This window comes from Phyllostomus hastatus, unplaced genomic scaffold (genome assembly GCF_019186645.2).
Source record: "Phyllostomus hastatus isolate PE091 unplaced genomic scaffold, TTU_PhHast_1.1 phas_contig_58, whole genome shotgun sequence".
NCBI classification, from domain to species: Eukaryota; Metazoa; Chordata; class Mammalia; order Chiroptera; family Phyllostomidae; genus Phyllostomus; species Phyllostomus hastatus.
Window position 1 is genome coordinate 24,186,382 of NW_025333916.1, and position 16,748 is coordinate 24,203,129.

At 40.3% G+C, this 16,748-nt stretch overlaps 1 long non-coding RNA gene across 2 annotated transcripts; it reads left to right on the forward strand.

Annotated features, from left to right (window-relative positions):
* Window positions 1-7: 7 nt before the first annotated feature.
* Window positions 8-8,440, forward strand: LOC123824755. Of its 2 annotated transcripts, none has more exons than XR_006786746.1 (4): window positions 8-138; window positions 1,923-2,050; window positions 4,442-4,667; window positions 6,259-8,440. It is a non-coding gene; the product is annotated as an uncharacterized LOC123824755 (long non-coding RNA). The 2 variants fall into 2 exon arrangements; XR_006786745.1 differs by having other exon boundaries at window positions 4,445-4,667.
* Window positions 8,441-16,748: the final 8,308 nt, after the last annotated feature.

Consider the following 16,748-nt stretch of genomic DNA (forward strand, 5'->3'; position numbering starts at 1 on the left):
AGTTAAAGGAAAAGTTCCACGGTTCAGGGGGAGAGACAAGGGACCCAGTGCAGAGGAAGGGCTAGGGCTCTGGGGGTCGTGGACCACCCTGGCGCGCGCTCAGGGCTCCGCGGGTTTCTGGTAGAAGAGCGGAGTGAGGTAAATAGAAGCTTGTTTTCCTCCAGAAGAAGGTGGGGGCGGGGTGCTCAGCACTTGGGCAGGAAAAGCACGTCTTCTTACAACATTTTCGTGCTCCAAAATTTGGTTAAAAATTTGTTGGAAAGCAGCATCCAAATGTGGGAGATTTTCAAAAGTCATGCGTAAGTTTACGAACTGTTTCTGAATGTCGGGATTTACAAAAAAGACCATTGCTCAGTGGTTAAGTGAAGGTGAAGTACCGTAGATACTGGTGTCAGTAGATTTGCCATGAAAATTAAGTACACACCACTGTATACATTACTGTCACTTAAGGTTCCTCTGTCCCCGTCCCCCCATTTCACTGCGGTATGATGGAGAATCGAGGGGGGGGAGGAACTTAACAATTTTAATACTATCTTTGGCTATCAAAAAAAGGCGAGTTTTGCGTGCTGTCTTCTCTTTCTTCATCTGGAGGCTTTTTCCGAAGGAGTGTTCACTGAGGAAAATTCGTAGTCTACCTTTAAGGGTGTATATACTTTTATATATGTATGTTGTATTTCAATATTTCAATGTTTCTTTTAACTAACACTCCAGAATGTGGCAATTTCAGTTCTTGCTGTTTAACTACTGCATTGAAGGCTAGAGTGTAGGTTTCTTAAATCCTGATCCACTTTGTGTTCCAATCTGGAATGTCAGCATTGCTAATAAACTTCTACCCAGTCCCACCCACTTCTCTGCCTTTAATTAAGTGGTTAGAGATGTAACTCTCCCATGCAATAGATCTTATTTATAATTCAATACTTAAGGAAGTAAAAGCAGTATACAAATATAAAATATTTAAAATGATGACAGTCTTAATGGGTAATTCATCTGATTGGCATTGTTTTTGTGGGAGTCACTGCTACAATTACTTTAATACGACTGTAGTCTTTGAATGATACAATTTAAATTGGTGGTGTTAACACCAGGGAAGTTAGGTTAATCCTCTTAATGTTCCCTGTCAGATTACTGAGATCTCCAAACATTCCACTCGGTTTATAATTAAACAAGGGAACATTTCCTAATACTCTCAGACTTATAAACACTTGTGTATTCTTTTTTAATGTGCTTTGACATGTTCTGAAGAGAACTTGAGTTTTTCCCCTACTTTTAAAAATTGAAATGTTTCTTATACCATAAAGTTCACCCTTAATTTTAATGTGTACATACAAGTTAGTGGTTTTAGTACATTCACAAGGATATAACTACCACTACTGCCTAAATCCAGAATGTTTTCATCACCCTAAAAAGAAGCCATGTGTCCATCAGCGGTCACCCCCATTTCCTCTGGCCTCCAGACTCCGGCAACCACTCACCTGCTTTCTGTCTGCACTGATCCGCCCATTCTGGATGTTTTATGTGAATAAATAATATAATACACGTGTCTGGCTTCTTGCACTGAACATAACGTTTTCAAGATTCATTCATGTTGTAGTAGTTAACCCATTTCTGCCTATGGCTAAATAAGATTCCATTGAATGGTACACTGCATTTTGCTTAAACCTTCATTGGTCAATGGACATTTGGGTTATTTCCCCTTTCAGCTATTATGAATAAAATGCAGGTACAAGTTTTTGTGTGGACATATGTTTTTTAATTCACTTGGGTAAATTTTTTAAATTCAACTTTTTATCCTTTTAAGAGACTAACTAATGCATATCATGTTATTTTTCTTATTGGTTTTTAGAGAGAGAGAGGAAAGGAGAACGAGAATTGTTCCACTCATTTACACATTGATTGGTTGATTCTTGTATGTGCCCTGACAGGGATTGAACCCTCAACCTTGGTGAGTTGGGATGACACGCTAACCAACTGACCCACCCAGCCAGGGCCACTGTTTTTCTTATCCCCACACCAAACCTAAACCCAAAGGTGTGTTGTGTTGGAATAGAAGGTGAGTTACCATGTTTCATTTGCTCTCCTTATTCATTCATTGAACAACAATTTTTTGAGTGACTATCCTGTACACAACAGTTACTGAAACCCCCCAAAATTTTGTCTTAGCAAAGCTTACTTTCCTATTAAATTCATACATATGGAATATTAGAAGTTATTAAGTTGAACTATATGGAATTAGAAATAGTTGATCATTTTTAACTACAAAGTGGTAATTTCATGTGGTTCAACTTAATACTAAGCTAAAATTCTGTTGGAATGTTGTATGCCATTTTTATTCCATTCAGATTAATTTTCCAAATGATGCTCATAAAACTGAAAAATCTAAAAACTGTGTTCTTTTAGTTATTGCCTAATAGTGTGCATATCAGGTAGTAGTTGAAACGTTCAGAAAGAAAATGCAACCTCAAAACCTAAATATAACATCCTTCAATAGCAAAACAAAATTTGTTGGATGCTAAATGATGCCATGCTCAATGTGTTAATGTTATATAATCATAAATTGTAGCAAAATTTTCATTACTTTTATTAAATATTCCTTCTTGGCAACTCACAATAGAATTACAGACTAGGGCCCACTATTGAACATTTGATGAAAATCCTCACGACTCAAACAAAGGAAATATTCTCAGAGATATTATGATTAGAAATGTGTTGATTTTCTCTGCAGTCAAATGCAAGGTAAATTTTTTAAGAAACATTTTTTTCTTAAGTTTTATATGTAAAGGAGAAACTTAAGAGCTCAGAATATGGTGTCAGAAATTTGGTGTCAATATCATGTTGCCACTTATTAGCTAGATAGGATTAATCCTTAAGGGAAGTTAAAGTACATAAGCCTCATTTTTCTCTACTGCCAGTGTGGGATGATAATAAATAGGACTCCATTCATAACATGGTTGAGAGGCACGTGGACTGCTCACCCGAATAAACCATATGCTGAGCCACAAAACAAGTTTCAGTAAATTTACCAGATCACTGGCTGTAGCCCACCTGCCTCACACAGTCTCTGTTGCAGTGTTCTCCCACTCATACTTGTTGAATGAGCAGATGAATACGCCATAGCCTGATTCTTGAATCCAGCATGCCTGTGGAGTCTTGTCCATCTCTCTGATAGTCTCCTGCCATTGTGAAAACAGCACATTCCTTAACAGCATTTCAAGGCTTACAACTCTAGTGCTAGGTCTTGGAGGAGAAAAGAAAGGGGATTAGAATATTTCCGCTCTGCTTCACCTGCTTAATGAATGGATCCAAGGATTGCTCTTTGTTCAAGGGCAACTCAGTGTGGAGCTGCTGAGGGCCTGGCAGGAAGGGCCTGTACCTTCCCCACCCAATCACAAGGTGGGACAGATTATGGAGGAGTTTATGGGGAAGTCACCAGGAAAGCAATGTCAGAGGAGATGATGACATGTGGTGAGTAAAGCTCTGTCTCCTCAACTCCTAAGTATTAAGCAAGATTCTCAAGGAGGAGCCAAGGTTAAACAGAGGCCCTGAACTGGAACATCTTCAATAAGCGGAAGAACAGTCATTGTAATCACCATCATTTACTCGGTAACCACGTGCCAGTGGCTGTACTAAGTGCCCCATAGACTTTTTTTTTTGTCTTTACAACAATCTTTATGGTGTAATATTTTCCCCATTTCTGGAAAACTAAATCTCACAAAGGTTTGATCATTCACTCAAGACAGTCCACTAAGTTGTAGAGTCCAGATTCAAATGCACATTATCTAATTCCAGAATTAATGTTCTTAACTGTTTTACTGCTTTTTGTCTCTAAAAAAATATCCAAACTCCTTTAAACTACCCATAAAAAGAATTCAGAGTGCAGCCATAGAAAAAATAACCCTAAGAAAAAAATGGAGATACAGTGGAGTGTTATGGATGAGAATGAACCAATGCAAGCACCTCCTAGTAACACGGTGAATCATTCAAACATAATATTGTACAAAATAAACAAGAAACACCAAAATGCAGTATGATTTCCTTTATATAAAGTTCAAAAGCAGGCAAAAATAAATTATATCATTTGAGGATAAGTAAGCAGTAAAAATCACAAAGGAAAGTAAAGAAATTGTTATCATAAAAGTTAAGATAGTGGTGACCTCCAGGAGGAGCAAGGGTAAGGATGGAATGGGAAAGGAAAATGGAGATGCTTTGGCAGTGCTGGCAATGGTCTGTCTCCTAACCTGGATGCAGGTTACATGTCTGTTGGCTTTAGGACAACTTATTAAACTATACACATTTTATGTACTTTTGTATAACTTTGTATGAATTTTCTATTTTATAGTAAGCAACTTACCTAAAATAATAGAATTTAGAGACATTCTTAAGAGATGATTAGAGACCTGTGTCTAGGGGTTTTGTTTTGTGAACAATATTCCTCAAATGCCAGCAGAAAATAACTGTGGAATCAGAGGAAGCCGAGGACATCACTTGAAAAAGGAGTGGAAGGATTTCAATCTGGAACAAAATATTGCCAAAATTATAAGGATGATGCAGAGAAAAGCGTAGGACTGATTTGTAAATGGAATCAGCCGGAGTCATTTCCACTGCAGTGGAAAGCTGGCCTCGAAGGCTTTTTCACCACTGGCTTCCTGAAGCTTTTAAGTTCAAAAAAGGTAAGAGGGAAAACTAAACATTAACCAAATACTGCAAATACTATGTTCTCATATTTAATTTTAACTTAATGGGTCTCTTTACTTCCTGTGTCCCCAAACTGTAAAATGCACTAATAATAATCTGGTAAGTTATCAACAAGGAATCCTGACCCTAGAAAAATCACTTGAACTGGGCTAGTATGCAATGGATAGACTAAGCAGATCACAAACTTACCTTGACATTCTGTTGGTTATGAGGTACAGCTCTTTAATTCCTTAGAGGGGCTTCCACATGGCAGCTTTGCTGCTTTTATTCAGATTTTCTTTAGGAAAGAACTTTAGGAACCTACAAAGAGAAACTCAGTGTAGCTCCTCAAATTGTTAACAGTAAATGGCACCAGATGTTAGACCTCAGTCCTTGAGTTCCAGCTAGGAAAGAATTCAGAGTCAAGACTCAAATACAAGCAAAAGTTTATTTAGACAGTCAAAGAGCCCTGACTGGTATGGCTCAGTTCGTTGGGTGTCGTTCTGCAAAGCAAAAGGTCGCCAGTTCCATCCCCAGTCAGGGCACATGCCTCGGTTGCAGGTTTGGTCCCCAGCTGGGGAGCATACAAGAAGCAACTGATCACTAAAAGGTAGTGTAAAAAGAAATACAATGAAGATTAAATATAAGAAAATAAATACATTTAAAATCAAGTATTTATGTCCTAAAAAAAAGAAACAACCAATCAACGTTTCTCCCTCACTTTCTCCCTTCCTTCCCCTCTCTCTAAAAATAAATAAAATTTTAAAAAAGAAAGTCAAAGAGGTAGAAGAAGTGAGCCAACTGGGCTGTGTGGGCTCAGAAAACAAATTACAGAGGCAAAGCTAGGACCGTTTGAACTTATGAGAAAGAAACCAAAGGAATACATCTTGAAGAAAGAAATGGAGAGAAAAGATGCAGCATGCTCCAGAGAGAGAGCAAGAACTGTGCGGGGTCCTTCATCTTAAGGTCTTTATCTGGAGGTTTCAGGGGAGGATCTCAATAGAATATTCATTAGCTTTCCAGGTGTGTCCTGTCCTTTCAGGGTCATGGTCTCTACTGATTGGTTGGTGCCAGGGCAGGAGATCATTAGTCATTGCAGCTGGTCCTGATGTCAGCCATGGTGTCACCCCACCTGGCCTTGCTGCTTTTCTGGACCTGGAGCTGACACACAACTGAGGCCTAGATGTTCTCCCTAGGGTTTAATGCTTAAGGGAGTGGTCATGCAAGGGGGGTTGTGTGGGATGGGAGTCCCCTCAGGCTATTTTCCGGCCCCCTTGTTCCTCCTCTAAAAGAGTCTAGCACATGACTAGCAACATGCCAGGGGAAGAAAGGTTGCCCTGGGAGTAAAGTCCTACCTTACAACTGTCCAGTTGTTAGTTTTTAGGGACCCAGGGCTTGCCACCCTGGTGACCTTGCATCCCTGGCTTATGGTTCCTACTCTGCTCCTGTCTGTCTCACTGCCTACAACATCAAAGTGTTGACGCTAACCCACACAGAGTGTGGTCAGAGTGGCACATTTGTGAATTGTATATGAAAAGGAATACTTGTTCAGTCACAAAATGTTTACTCTGTGTCTGGTATGTACAGAACCCTAACCTATCTAAGCCCTGGAAATACAGTGGAGTCCAGACAGACGGGGTCCCTTGTGGAGGTTTACATCCAACTTGGGAGAAGACAGGCAACAAAGATGACTGCACTGAGAATGAACGAAATAATTTCACATGGCGATAAGTGAGTGACCTGAAGAAGCCAAACAGGCTACAGGAACAGAGAGGGCTGGCCGAGGTGCAGTCGTGGGAGCTGCCTCAGGTGGAGAGATCACTGGTGGCTGCTCTGAAGAGATAACATTTGAGCTGAGACTAATGAGGAGGAAAAGCCGGCCATGCAAAGCTCTGGGCCAAGAACACTCTAAGGCAAAATCTAGTTTCATTTTGGAGATTCAACATACAGGAGGCCAGAAGAAGGGGAGAGAACGGGAGGTGACATCTGAGGGAGGCAGGAGCCAGATCCTGGGTGCTGTGCCACCTGAGGGTGTATCTTCTTCTAACTGCACTGGGAAGGTTTGGGGTGGTTAGGCCTTCATAAGAATGAGTTTGTATGTTCAATTTGGTGGTATTTTAGGGGTCAACCTAGAAATTTTCCTGTGTTTTAAAATAATGTTTTTGTCACACTTGAGTATTTATTTTTAAAGTTTGTAGCTTCTGCATGGAAAGGATTAAACCTGAGGAAGAGAACCAACGTGACCTGAAACCCCATTGATAGCATCTCTCAGAAATGTAAATGACTCCTGTTCATCTTCCCCCGTGACTCCTCATTAGAGAGACTGCCTGATGGTAGCAGATGCACAAGGGCTAGAAAGGGAGGTGGTAAGAGAAGTTTTGCCACAGCACATGTTATTTTAATTTTCATGATTTTTTCTATTTTTTCTCAATGAACAAGCATACATGATGTTTGATGATCAGGAAAAAGATATAGTTTCACTTTTTCCTAACTTACTATGTCGGAAAATCCAAACTTATAGAAAAGCTGTTAAAATAACACTACGTGAACTCTATCCTTCACTTAAATTCACCATTTGTTAACATGGTCCACATCTGCTTCTGTCTCACACACAGTGTGTTCAGTACATAGTATGTTGTTTTTGCTCAAGCATTTATACGCAAACATTTATACTCTTTTGGTTCAAACACTTAACAGTAATTTGCAGATATGATGATGCTTCACCCCTACATACTTCAGCAAGTATCCCGAGAACCAAGACATTCTCCTATGTATCCACTGTCTTAACTTGTGCTGCTGTACCAGAATGCCACAGACCGTGTGGTTTGTAAACAAAAGAAGCTTATTTCTCACAGTTTTGGAGGATAGAGGTCTGAGATCAGGTCCTGGTGAGAGCCCTCTTCTGAGGTACCGATAGCAGTTTTCTCCTGTGGAGGAGGGGACGAGAGAGCTCTCTGGGCTCTTTTACTAGTGCACTAGTCCCATTCATAGAAGCCCCCCTCACCATGACCTGATCACCTCCTCAAAGGTGCCCACCTCCTAACATCACTGCATTGGGGGTAAGGATTTCAACATGTGAGTTGCGGGAGGGGGCACAAACATTCAGTCCATACTAACCACCACAACGTTAACATACCCTCCCAAAATGATGAGCAATATAAATTTTATGTAATACATAGCACATATTCACACTGCACCAATTGTCCTAAAAATGCCTTTTATGGTTTGCTGTGTTTTTGAATCCAGAAGCCAGTCATGGATCATTCTTTGCATTTCATTGGCATGTCTCTTTAGTGTCCTTAATTCTTGAACAGTCCCATTGCCATTTTTGAAAAGGATCTGGTCCAGTTGTCCTGTTGAGTGTCCCACGGTCTGGATTTGCATGCCCCTACTCCCACAATTACATTTAGAGGAAACACTGTTGGCAAGAATGCTACATAAGTGATGTCATGGACTTCATCCTGTATCACGTCAGGAGGCTGATACTACAGATCAAGTTGTCCTGGGAGGAGGGATGCTAAGTTTGAACCAGATGGTACCCTCCAGATGTCCCTTGTCCCTCTATAATTAATCACTATCCCATGGGGTGGTACTTCAGTTCTGTGTGATCATTTTATTCCCCAACAACCGTTCATCTCATGAAAGCTTTTCGTGTCCATTGCTGATTTTTGCCTGACTCGAATATTGCATCTGTTGGTACATAACAATTTTTTCAAACACTATTAAATATTAGTATCAACACTATCTAGTACTATCAAGAAAAAAACAAAAAGCCATGGCTGGTTAGCTCAATTGGGCTTGGAGCATCATCTGATACACCAAGGTCTCGGGTTTGATCCCTGGTTGGGACACATACAAGAAGCAACCAATGAGTGCATCAGTGAGTGGAGCAGCAGATCTCTCTCTCTCTCTCTAATCAATAAATTTAAAAAAGAGGAAAATAAACAAAAAAATTTTAAGTGTGAGAAAAAGAAGGTGGAAAACATTCCAATCCATTAAAATATCGACCTTACATGAAAACATTTTCCTTTAGATGAGACAATTTCTTTCTGTTTTACCTTTAAGGGGTCACTCACCTACACTATGCAGGTGAATCCACTCACCTGAATCCACTCACCTACATAATGTAGGTGTTATTATTTACTAAGGTGACATGGAGAGAAAGTAAAGCATACTTTTGCACAGCACACTTCCCTTACGTACTCTAGATGAGGTATACACTCATAAAAATAAGAAATAATAAAAGGACAGATAAGTGCTGGGTGAGTGGTAGAGATAAGAATACTCCCTTTTCTGACTAAGTGAAACTGCTCACCTGGCTGACCACATGCTCCTCCTATTCTTGCCTCTGTGGCTTGACTTTTCCTGACACTAATTCCTCTACTGCAAATGTCCTCCTACCTTTGTGTCCCCAGGTTCATATATTAAACTATGCTAGTGCTTCAGGACTGAGCTACCACCTCTTTTCAAAAACAATAACAACAAACCTTCTTCAATCTCTCTTCTCTAAGAAGTGGCTTCTCCCAATTCTGTACATATTCCAAGATCAATTTACCCAATCTTTTGACTGTCCGGTGTTAAATCACTTTCTAACTTGGATTACATATGCGTGTGGGACCTCCTCCTAGACTGCACACTCTGAGGGTGAGCTCCCCTGATTTACCTGGGCTCACTATGGGCCCCCTTCTCTGGTACTTTGCACTTCTGTTACTTTACATGAGTAAGTGAACAATCATCACTGCTTCAATAAACTATCCCTCAGGTATACTGGAGTTGAATCATGCTGGTCACAATCCTGATGAGAAACTCTAGTCTTGCCCTCTGTACTTCTTTTTTTTCAAACATGTTCCATACAGGAGTAGGTTAACAAGGAAGTTTCCTTTACTCCCTTCCTCTAGACAGAGGGAAAAAAATAACAGGAAACCAACCCACAGTAAACAATGAAGATGAATATCAAATATTTGTTCCTTTCTGTACAAGAGGAGTTGTGCAAAATACTAGGTCATCATAGCAGCACTTGAAAGAATCAAAGTTGTTTTGAGTTTTAAGAATTTCCAGTACAGCGATTTGGCTGTTTTTATGTGAAGGAAGTAAAATTAAAATAGAGCCTTTTAACAGAATAGTCCAAGTATCCACGATCATCACCTGGAAGCTATGCTATTCACCAAACTTGTGATCCAGGCAGCCTGGTCCCTGCTGTGGCCAGATAACTTGCTTCCTTAACTGTTCCTCCCCGCACACGGTACATTGTAAGAAAAGAAAGAGAAGACACTGTTCACTGAGTAACTTCTGGGTCACTGCAATATCACGAGTTAAATATTATCTCCATTTTATAGATAAGAACACTGAGTTTCATAGATAATAACAACTCGCTTCATGTTACGCAGCAAGAAAGGATAAAACTGAGATTTTACAATACATATCTTTCTGCCCTGACTGGTATGGCTCAGCTGCTTAGGCATCTTCCTGCAAGGTGAAAGGTTGCTGGTTCAATTCCAGGTCAGGGCACATGCCTAGGTTTTTGGTTTGGTCAAGGTTGGGGTGGGGGTGGGGCACATGTGAGAGGCAACCAGTTGATGTGTCTCTCCCTCTGCTTCTCCCTCCCTTCCCCTCTCTCTAAAAAAAAATAATAAAATAAAAAGCAAAACAAACAAACAAAAAACACCAAAAAACAAACAAGCAAATCCTCACATCTTTCTGTCCCCAGATCCATGGCATCCTACAACTGTTTTTATACAGATGCCTGCCTCCAACACCAGAGTGAGGTCCTTAGGTTCATGCCACATACCCAGTACCTGGTGCATAAATACTGTACAATTGAACACCTCCCAGTTCCCATTACCCCTTTCATCTTATCTCACAGAATCTCACCCTTACTTGACATTCACCCTCCCCAGGCAGCCAGGGGCTTCAGGAGACCCTGACCCCACCCTAGCTGTAGTATCTGTGAAGTAGGTGTAGTGGATAGATGTCAACCTGTTTTATAGGAGACTGGAGGCTCGTGGAGGTCCCTGGTGCTGCCCAGGATTATGAGTAACCGAGCCGGGATTCGAACAGCAGTTCGGCTCTACAACCCGCATCACTGCCAGCACACTGCACTGCCCTTGAGAGCTGTCTTTGTGAAGGAATGTTCGCACACTGAAGCACTGTCAAACACACGATATTAGCCTTAGAAACAAATAATAAGTGAGCTTTCCTTGGCAGATTCCGCAACTTAATAAATTAATAATCTAAACAATGATGGCAGCCATCCATTATATATACCTATACTTAGGTTGAAAGAGAGAGGCCTACGAGTCACCTACCACCATCATGGCCTTCTAGGTGCAAAACTGTGTCAAGCCTTCTAAGAAGGACTGAAAGCATGACCAAAATATCTCTTCCCCTTTGACATCTGTCCTGGCAGCAAGAGAGAATGAAAGAGGAAGACTTCCTAAGTGAACTGAACTAGAAGCCAGGAGACCCAGTTACGAACTCCGCTCTATCAGAGACCAGCTGTGTGACTTTAAGTGAGTCACACAGTGTCTTTACTACTGATAGTAAAATAGCGTCTGTGAAAATGTTTTTGAAAGTATTAAGTGCTACAAGTAGTTATTCGTTCAATATGTAACACTAAGCTGTTTCTCTGTGCTTCGTCTTAGGGGAAATACAAGAATAATTTAGGCATGGTCTATGCTGTGGGCACCTGTTGTTTTTGCAGGTCCAGCTTCTATTAAGAACAGACAGCTTTTCCTTTGAAGACGCGTCCATCCCCCTACTTCATGAGGCCTGATGGGGTTGTCAAATACAGCACTCTGTCCCCACAGGAGAGGGTATGAGATCCAGGCTGGCTAATTAGATGTGGTGATTGGTTCAACGATGGACACATGACCCAAATCGAGGCCTATCAGACACCTCCCAGATGTGGTAGAGGTGGCTGGAACAGAGTCTCTCCTGTAATCCCTATATAGAACCATGCTGCGTACTAGAACTGAGCCATCCTCCTCAGTTATGCAGAGGAAGCATAAACATGAGAACAAGAACTGTGAGAAGCAAGGTGGACTGCAACAGAGCCCTGTAGCCAAGTGAATTCCTGGACTTTTCAGTTTGCTAATTCAACAGATTCCCTTGAGTTCAGTTTCTGTTGCAACCAAAACAAACCTGATTAATCCAGTCCGAGTCCTCAAATAATTCATGTCTTATGAACTGTATAATCATTTACTTAATAATCAAAGAATAGGAACTTCCAAAAAATCGTATCAGTTGATTTTAAAACATGCCAGTTAAGTTTAAGTGTTTTGTAAGGCCCCCAGTCCCTGGAACCTCACAGGAGGAGGGCGAATTTCCAGTGGAGCCTCCCCCCTCCCTGCCCGCAGTGGAGTTGGTGGTCAGCAACAGTTGTGTTAAACCCAAACCTGTTATTTCGCTTGTACTTGTCATTGTGTGTGCATACATTTGAAATATTTAATACTTAATACTATGTAATAGTTATAAAATAGACTATTATACAATATATGATATCACATGCATGGCACTGAAGAGGTGAATGCATTAGACTATTTAAAGAAACCTAGCTAGGGTAAAGGGGGCGTTCTGGAAATGAGAAATAGTATTTGCAAATGAGAAAGAGTATATGCAAATGTCCACGGGAGTGGACAACCTCTCAGCCCTTCCCACCTTTACACACTGAAATAAGGATGCAAGGTAGACCACAGGGAGTCCTGCATAGGCTGGAATTTTCAATTTTATGGTGTAGGCAAGGAAGTGGTGCAAGAAAAACTATGTTAAGACAAGAGACCCCTGGTAACTGTGGAGAGAATTAGATTGGGGAAGACTGAGGCTTTAGATGGATGATTGAGATTACTATTGTGCGTTTTTTCTAAAACCTGGCATTTCCTTGACTTCCAAAACCCTCAAAATTTCTGAGTAACATAAAGCTTAGCTTGTCACGCCCTCTCCCATCCGGGCCTGCGTATTCACTGCGGCTCAGCTCCAGTTCAGTCAAGCTCCCCTTCTCAGGGCCTCTTGATACACCCTGTTTTGTAATCGCAGCTCAGGGTTCAACTCCAACCTCACCTCTTTATCAAACATTTTCTGGCCATTCCAACCTATTTCAGCCTCTCCAGAACTCTCCCTTCCCAGAATTCCTGTCTATTAGGGTCTGTCAATCCTAGATAAGCTAGGTAAAAGTGATTAAGAAAGGATAAGGACTAAAAAAAAGTTCGAGTATAGTGTATCTTAAGTTGTTATTTTAACATAAACATATTCTCCCATACTCAGCTCAGTGGAAAATTCCTGGAGGGCAAAAAATTCTTTTCAGACTTTTTTGAATTCTAAAGAGCCCTGTACTTACTAATACCAGTGCATTTCATAATTTTCGAGCCCTGCTTAGCCCTCACATTCTTTCAAGCTTGGCTCCAGAGAGCTGTGCTTTCACTGAAGAAACCTCGGCCACTTTCATTTGTCGAAGGGTATCTGGAGTCATCTCTCCTCTGTCATCCTCACTCCCTCCCCACTCCCCACAGCTCACAGCCACTTGGATTGGCTTTTGTTCTGGACTTGTGCCTCCTAGGGGGCATCTGCTAATCCGAATGGGAAGTCCTTCCCTTGGTTTCTGAAAAAAATACAGGAACTCTTTTTTTTTTTTAAGGACTAAATTTTTATGTAACACCAAGGACCACTAATAACCTCCTGGAGAAGTTATTAAGGGTAACTCATCTTTGCTTTTCATAAGCCAGAGTACTGGTCCTTAACTCAGGTTTACACAGGAATTGATTCAGCATTGCACTGAGAATCGAGGTGCCAGCAAATTTGTCAGGTTCCCACTGTGCAAATACCCAGATAGTTGGAATTCCTCTGTTTTCTAGCTCAAAAGGCTTTGTTAAGGACACATTATCAATGTTGACTCAGGCTGGTCTTTAAGTATTAGGTTGGCTTACTCCTCCTTTTCAATCTCATTATTAGTTTAGCTTCATTGTTATTAATGTGATGTTTTGCTTTGCTAACCATGTAGTTTTAATTATGCTTATTTACACCGACAGGATTGTTCAGCCATAATTTCAAGGAATCAGGCTTTAAGATGTGTACGGTTTGATATTCGAACAGGACTGGAGTTTGGTCCCCTGCTGTATCTCCAGTAGCTAGCACAGTCTGATACACAGTAGATGGCTGATAAATCTGTTGTGGGAATGGATGGGAGGTCTCTGCACACCAGGGTTTTGAGAGATATGTAGGACGTAAAACCTGGTAATGGATTGCATGTCGGGGAGAGTCAAGGATGAGCACAGGTTTCTGAGAGGAAAAAAAGGACACTGTTTATACGTGAGTGTTTCCTTCATGTGGGTGGGGCGCCCTTCCTAATTTAGAACCTTCTCACTGGGAAGGCAATTCCAAAATCTAGAAGCAAGCTTCAGGAAGAAAAATAGATCTGACCCCACGGCAGAGTCATTTCTTGGTAAAGAGCACCTCAGAGTGGGTTCTTAGGTGGTGTCCTTAGAAATCGAGTACAAATCAGAGCACAGACTCTTTGCCTTTCCCCCCTTCCTGGATTAAAAGTAATGATGAACTTAATCTAGGGCTTCAATTGGTCTGGTTACTAAATTACTAAGAGTCATGGGGTCACATCCTCTCCTTATCCTTGGAGACTGGTTTTAGGTATCTACAAATTTTAAAACTTGTAAAGAAAAGGAAATAACACTCCTCTGGGTCTTTTGAACTGGTAGGCCATACCCGCCAATGGGCTCCACCCTAGCCCCTCAGAAAAGAAAAGTCAGACTTTCAGAGCTGGCAAAACAACAAAGTTTGGATTTTTCAATGGAAACAAAAACAAACATTTACAAACCTTTTTCCACTTCTCAGCTTAAGTCCAGGCAATGATTTAATAAGAAAATACTTACTCTCTGTCCTCTTTTATTTTTTTGATAAGAAAAAAACCCCACACCACTCTTCTCTCTATTAAATTGTATATTTTATACAACATAATATAATAAATTGAGTCTACATATTACATATACACATATATATAATTTTAAAATATATAATGTGGCCCTGGCTGGTGTAGCTCAGTGGACTGAGCATGGGCCTACAAACCAAAGGGTTGCTGGTTTGATTCCCAGTCAGGGCACATGCCTGGGTTGCAGGCCAAGTCCCCAGTATGGGGGGGTGTGAGAGGCAACCACACATTGATGTTTTCTTCTCTCCTTCCATTCTCCTCTCTCTAACAAATTTTTAAAAATATTTTTAAATATGTAATATGATTTATGTGTTTTTCTAAAAGAACTATTTTATTGGTTAATAAAACCCAGAAATTTAAAAGTTATTTATTTTTTAAAGGACTTACTAGCTGGCTTTGGTAGAATTTTTAAAATAATGTTTCCTCCTCTTATTTGTAATCTATGTTGAATAATTGTAATTAAATACTAGATAAAAAGTGATTTCTATTTATTTAATTTTCTACTCATTCCTAAAATTAGATATAACCAATTTTTATGTTGCTATTTTGAAAAGGTCAATTTTGTTAGCATGGGGCTTCAGTTATTTACTATATTTACATAACTATCTCAAAACTTAAATGCTTTTATCTTCTCTTCAGTCTAAAGGCTTAAACTAGACTACAAGCAAGGCAAAGGTTACAGCATGAAAGTAAATATTTAGAAAGCCTCTTAAAATAACTCTGCCACCTGCAATATTTCCACAAAACAGTATTTCTAAAACCAGCTCTGGGGGTGAAAAACATAATTAGGTGACTTGTTTTATTTTCTTTTAAAAATTTTAAAGTCTTTTTTTTAGTTTATTTATTTATTTTTAGAGAGATGGAAAGGGAAGGAGAAAGAGAGGGAGAGAAACATTGATGTGTGAAAGATACATCAACCGGTTGCCTCTTGCACCCCCGACCAGAAACCTGGCCTGCAACCCAGGCATGTGCCCTGACAGGGGAATCAAATTGTGACCTTTTGATTCGCAGTCTCATGCTCAGTCCACTGAGCCACACCACCCAGGGCAGGGGGGTTTGTTTTAATTTAATTTTTTTTTATTGATTTGAGAGAGACAGAGGGAGGGAGAGATATAGATTTATTCCACTTATTTACGCATTCATGGGTTGACTCTTTAAAAAAATTTTCATTCATTTATTTTTTATAGAGGGGGAAGGGAGGGAAGAAGGGAGAGAGAGAAACACTGATTGGTTGCCTCTCAAATACCCCCAGCTGGGGCATGTGCCCTGAATGGGAATCTAACCTGCGACATTCTGGTTCATAGGCCAGCACTGAATCCCACCAGTGGTGTGGTGAGCCACACCAGTCAGAGCCACTGATTGATTCTTGTAAGTACCCTGACCAGGGTTCATATTAGTTTTTCTTCTGAAGAAAATTTAGTTCAGATTATTCTGGAGCCTATATTTACATGTCTTCTGATGAATAAAGAGATGGATTTAGCCAAAACTAGATCAAATGTAGAATATATAAAGAACTCTTACAACTCAACAACAACAAAATAACCCAATTAAAATGTGGGCAAAGGACTTGAATAGACATTCTTCTGCAGAAGATATACACATGAGCAGTGAACACATGAAAAGATGCTCAGCACCACTAATCATTAGGGAAACACAGGTCAGAACCATAATGAGACATCACTTCACACTCATCAGGATGGCTCTTTTCAAAAAAGACAGAGAGAAAATAACAAGTATTGGTGAGAATGTTGACACACTGAAACCATTACGCATTGCTGATGGGAATGTAAAATGGTATAGCCACTGTTGAAGACAGTCTGGTGGTTCCTCAAGAAGTTCAATATAGAATTACCATATGACCCAGAAATTTCACTCCTTAGTATATACTCCAAAGAATTCAAAGCAGAGACTCAAATAGGTATCATATTCATAATGTTATTGGCATTGGGGTTCTTGGGTTCCCCAAGATAAAAATCAAGAGGAAACTCAAGAGAAAGTTCCAGGCAGATTTTGTTAAGCTTACGCTTGAGCACAATGGAGGCAGCACAGAGGAAAGGAAGGTCTTGTGAACTGACTCTGATTTGGAGGCTGGCTATTCTTGGCTGCTTTTATTTTATTTTAAAACATTTTATTTACTTATTTTTAA